Source organism: Hoplias malabaricus, chromosome 1 (genome assembly GCF_029633855.1).
Source record: "Hoplias malabaricus isolate fHopMal1 chromosome 1, fHopMal1.hap1, whole genome shotgun sequence".
NCBI classification, from domain to species: domain Eukaryota; kingdom Metazoa; phylum Chordata; class Actinopteri; order Characiformes; family Erythrinidae; genus Hoplias; species Hoplias malabaricus.
Window position 1 is genome coordinate 16,263,973 of NC_089800.1, and position 6,000 is coordinate 16,269,972.

The following is a 6,000-nucleotide window of genomic DNA, read 5'->3' on the forward strand; positions in this document are numbered from 1 at the left end:
AAAAGTTACATAGTGTAGTTTCTGCAAAGGGTTTATGGCACTGGAAACACACACACACACACACACACACACACACACACACACACTTATTAAAGCAGTCCGTTCTTCAGTGTCACTCTCTCTCATCGTCTCATGGTGCTCCTCGTGTTTGATTGAAGCCGATACGTCTGAGGGATCTTCCCCTTTGATCTGTACCTTCGTAACTGTTGGGGATGAGAGAGGAGCGTAATGAAAGATGACAGGATGAAGGAGAAGCGCTGCGTCAGCACTCCTCTCGTCTCCATGGTAATTGAGTTGACTGCGGCTGTTGATGGACAGCTTTTGTTTGGTTATCGCTGCTGACTCGACCCGATCCCAGTTTCTGAAGAGATTCAAAGTCTTTGAGAGACTGATTATTAATGACCTGGAGCCATTAAACCCAGCTTTACTCTGACTTCATTCTGTACGCGGCCTATCGTCTGTGGGCACCACAGAAAGAGTGTGAACAGGGAGTCTGTCCTCTCTGCTTTTTGGGAAGGTTTTCGCCTAGATCTTGGAATATTGAATATTGTAGGATGGATTTTATTGCTCATATGTTGCTCTTTAATGTCTCACGAGACAATCTTCATTGTCTTAAATGCCCTATTCAAAACCCCTCAAGGACCTGGGCTGTAACTCACTCACTCCCTCACTCACACATATTTAGAACAAGCTCCAACAGGGGGTGCTATAGTGCTTCATAACTATGACACTTCTAATGTTTCTGATATTAATATTGGCATCTCAAACGTTCTCTCAAAACATGTTTCTAGTATTTTATCATTACATAGAGGTTTTTGTGTTGTTGCTTATGTCTCCCTTGTGGCATGTGGCTGCACAGTCAGTGAGAATCCACCCCAAAATAAACCTGAGCTTAAACAAAGAACACCATGTAGATGATGGCGATTTATGTAACGATTCTGAGAAATGGTAGAAATTCTCCTTGAATGAAAAATGCAAGTTAATTTTGTGAGCAGCGCGCTTCATTTTTGTGGATGATCCTCAGCTCACGTTTCACTCATGACCGTGCTTTCTTCATGTCACCAGGACGAGGAGCGGCTCTGTAAATGAGGCCCATGCAACATCAACTTGCCATAAAAAAAAAAACAACGGGGAGAGACAGCAGCCTTTTGTCATTTTGAAAGATGCTGTTTTTGGTCCTGAGACCATCGTGGCATGGCTGATAGCAGTTAATTAAGAGATAATGGCTCCATTCAGTGATAGCACTCAGACAATGGAAGCAAAAAGAGGTCGTGGAGAACGAGAAAAATGGACACGGGGGATTAGAGAGGGGTTTAATTAAAGGCCCTGATGTAGTCGGACAGTGGGCGAGGTCCCGCTGAGTGAGTCAGGTAGGACTTCGTTAAATGTGCTGCAGGAGATTTCATCCTTCATTCTCCCTCTTCTTCGGGGTCAATATTTGACTTTTCCGTTCAGTTAAATTAGAGAAAAGTTTTAGGAAAAGTTGTCTTTTCATGAAGTTTAAAAATATGCGGCCCACTCTGTCTGACTGTACGCTGTCTGGCCTCTTTATCGGAAACACTTGCTGGTGTAGCTTGTGTTGTCCATCTTCTAGATTCTCATCAATGTTCAGTATTTGACCACAGAGCTGCTCTTCTAGATTTTTCTTGGGTGGTGCACCTCTCTTAACCTGACACTGCCGCCAACAACCCCAATGTTACAATATAATAAATCTTGGTTTATGTAGCAATAAAGTCTTTGTTTATGAAGTAACAAGATGCTTTACACAGGAGTACACAGTAAGTAAACCCAGGGCCTGTTTAAAGCACTACACCCAAATTAAAAATAACAACACAGGCACCGTAGACAAAAATGAACCACAGTAATTTAGAAACCTCCTTCAACCTTGAATTACTACTATTCCTTGTGATGTTATTCCTGAATTTAGGAACTCTAGACTCTCAGAAAACCTGTTACAGTGGCGGTACCCTCAATGAAAATGACTCCTTCTGGACAAGAGTATGTGGTGTATCTATAGGGAACTAAACTGGACTTTAAAAACACTGTTTGTACCCACAGTGAACAATAATGTACCTGTACAGAAGGCAAATGTCCTTCCAACAACTGAGCTGTCAGCGACCCTAATGAGAAGAAACATAATTGAGATGTTTCCAGTAAAGTGGCCACTCTGTGGACGCATACTTCAGGCATAAACACGGCCCCTAAATATTATCTCCAAAACAAATCGGCTTAAACAGTCAGAACAAATGCGAGAACAAACCCGAGTGCACGAAGATGCTCAGTTCAGATGAGTGTGAAAAAGGCATCATTAGCGCTGGCGTCTCTCCCAGCGGAGTGAAACAATATGCATTATTCCATTAGAGTAGGCTCTAAATCTGCTCGCCGTGCCTCATGGCTGACAGGCTGGCAGCGGGTCGATGTTTTATTGTAGAAACAAAACTCAGCGATCCCCACCGGGGTCCGCCGCGCCCCGCGGGGATCAGCTGCGGACGTGGGAGCAATTAATTGAAAAATCTCCACTTCAGAAGCAGGAAGGTGTTTGTGTCTGCATAGTTTTGCCTTTTGTGGCTGCTTTTGTTTTCCGATAAAGAATTGGCCAAATTTAATCTCTCTTTGAATTGTTAAAGTACCAATATTGTTTGGGATGATATCGCATGGTTACAGCTTTTTGCGCAACAAATATGATGATATACTTAGTTTTACTCATTGGGGAAAGTGAGGAAATAATAATAATAATTGGTGCTTTTCCACTGCATGATTCTGACTCTACTGGACTCTACTCTCTGTTTGGTCCCTGGTTGGTTTTCCACTCCCATAGCCATCACCCTCCAAAATGTATCCAGTGTCGTCTTAAAACCCCAACTACGGCGGCGGTAATGTTAAGCATTGTTTACTCATGGTGTATTGGAGTGTTGTTGTAGTTGTTGTTGTTGTTTGGGACTGAATAGTTTGTTCCTTCCTTGTTGCAGCGTCCAGCTCTCGCTGGATTTTTTCGTCGGCCACCGATCCAAAGAGCGTTTGAACCTCTTCAAAAGACCACGGCGTAATTTTACGAGCTACCATCGTGAGTTGGATAAAAACAAACGTGATCTCTGCTGCAGCTGGAGATTTTACAGATGGAGAGTTGGTGCTGGACGTCTGCGTTGCGTGGCGTAGAGTGATGACTCTCTCTGGACAATCAGCGCTCTGCTAGGTTTACACACCCTGGTGTAGTCCCTACTCGACTTGCTCTGAACCACGAGGGAACAGCGACTAAACAAGAACCTGCTTCCGGAACCAGGACCTGATTCACCAGAAGGAGAAGCACCATAAGACCTAAAACGCTGCTTCGTTATTTGTGGGTTACGTGCCTAGTTCAAGGGCACCTCAGCTGCAGATGTTGAGGGAGGCGAAAGCTCAGTTCCTTCACACAACCTGCTCCCATTTTTCCATTTTTCCTGCCTAACCATGAGATCAAACCAGCAAATGTCCTTTCCTAAGACTGCTTCTTACACCTTTAGGCCACAGCTGCCCCCAGTACGTGGGCAGAGGAATGAATAATGTTTATGAACTACACCTTTAATATAAAATGGTGAGGAAAGTTACATTTCCCATCATATGGGCACTTTAAACCAAGGACATAAGTTCTGGTTTCTGCCTCCCTCCTCCCTGCCCCATCACCCACTTTTCTGTCACACCTGCACTTACACTCCCTCTGTTTTTCTTAGTTCGGTTTCTGTCTCCTGCCTCTCGCTGGAACGCGCCTGTGTCCAGATTGCCTCATCATATCTCCAACACAATCCAATTTTTTAAAAGTAAGTGGACCATGTAAGCAATTACACCGTGGCTTTGGTAGCTAACAGTGGCGCTCCATCGCTGCATATTTCTCATTCTCAGTGGCACAGAAATCTATTCCACTTCTTGCGTGTTTGTTCCATTAAGATACAGTGATTGCACTGGTTTATTATTTGTGTTTTCTCCACTGCTGCGGTGCTATGTTTGCCACTGGTTCCTGTCCAGGCCAAAAGTAATAATGATCATTCATGAGCTCTTACATAACCCCTTCCCTGAGAGACCTGTAAGAGAAATAAACCTGGCGTCGGATCAGCATAAAAGATTTATGGACACTGTTATATCGGCTTGTGGACCACAATGAGATATGGCAAAGTTTTCTTGTGCTGTAACTTAAGTTTCCAAGAGCTCTTCACAGATGTGCAGGAGCACCTTTACAGGTTAAAAACATTCAAAGGTCCTTAAAGAACTGTGTGTTAGTGATAAAAGCCTACTTTCATTCATACATTGTCTGTAACCCTTATCCAGTTCAGTGTTGCGGGGGGTCCGGAGCTTACCCGGAATCACTGGAGTGGGTGCCTTTCCTTCGCTGTGTGACATACACACTCACACATTAATATATTAAATGTTCATTTGAATCAGTGCATGTGGGTGAAGCTAAATGGAGTTTAGATGTTGGCTTGAGGACATTTATAGCAACTGGATCTGATCTAATTTTCACTGAATCCCTTGCTCTATATAAAAATACACCAAGAGAGTTGAACTATAGGGAACCATCACTGCCCTCTACGCTGCGGAATAGGGTTCAAATCCCAGCTTTGGCAGGAACTCCATGCTGGACCAGTATGTCTCTTTTGACCCTCCTTAGTAACTGTACTTCACTCTGGATAAGCCCCAGGTTAATGTCATATGTGTAAAGGCACTCAGCTCGGCAGAAGTGTGCTTGGCCGGATATGAACATCACCTAAACAAGACATCAACAAAACACATGACCACGAGCTCCCAAACTTTAGTTGCTGTGTTGATTTGTGAGACTCTCAGTGGCCTTCTCAGTAAAGTTTGTCTTCTCTCCTGCAACAACGGTACACACTTCCTCCTGCTGACCCTCTGCGAGCCCCGGGAGTAATTAAAATTAATTAACTTGTCTGGCGTGCAGCAAAAAAACCAATTAGCCCAGTGTACACTTGCTTGTCAACACTGTGCTTTTGAAGTGCGGAGGTAGAGTGGCGCTGGCTTGTTAGGGCCTGCAAGCGAGCGGATGATGGATGGCGGACTTTACAGAGGCGTCTCTCGCTTAATGAGCCCAACCTGGGTCCAGAGTCGAGGCCACGTTCCAAATAACCATCACACACACACACACACACAGATGGTAATGATGCTGGCCATCGCTCTGTTAGTGCAGATTAGTGCTGAGTAAAACAGTTAAACTGCAGTGGACAATAACATGAATCACCAGTCATCATCATACATTTACATACCCGTAACATTCTGTACTCTTTTATAATAAGTGAAAAGTGCACCCTTTTCTATTATCTGTACAGAAATGCATGAGAATGATGCTCTGCAGCAACCAATGTTAAAGTCTGTATCAAGCCCCCCAGCACTCGTCTGCTGCAGCGGAACTGTGTTATCTGCAGTGATGGAGCTCCATCCGCGACGCTTGGGGTCAGTTCAGGTTTAAAAAAGTCTCTCTTACTCAACATCAGCACCTGCCCTCCCTAAGCTGGTCACCACTGCGTTAATGTTTAAGATTAAGGTAAGGGTAAGGATTTAAAGGGTAAGGGTTGGGGTTAATGTTTGGGTAAAGGTGTTGAGATTAGTTTAGTGTTGGGGTTAGTGTTTGGATAAAGGTTTGGGGTTAGTGTTTGGGTAAAGGTTTGGGATTAGTTTAGAGTTGGGGTTAGTGTTTGGGTAAAGGTTTGGGATTAGTTTAGTGTTGGGGTTAGTGTTTGGGTAAAGGTTTGGGATTAGTTTAGTGTTGGGGTTAGTGTTTGGATAAAGGTTTGGGATTAGTTTAGTGTTGGGATTAGTGTTTTTGGGTAAAGGTTTGGGAATAGGATATGTGTTAGTGTAGGGTTAAGGGTTGGGGTTGGGGTTGGTGTTTGGATAAAGGTTTGGAATAAGTTTAGTGTTGGGTTTAGTGTTTGGGTAAAGGTTTGGGAGTAGGTTATGTGTTGGGGTTGGGGTTAGTGTTTGGGAGTAGGTTAAGTTTTGGGGGTAGAGTAAGTT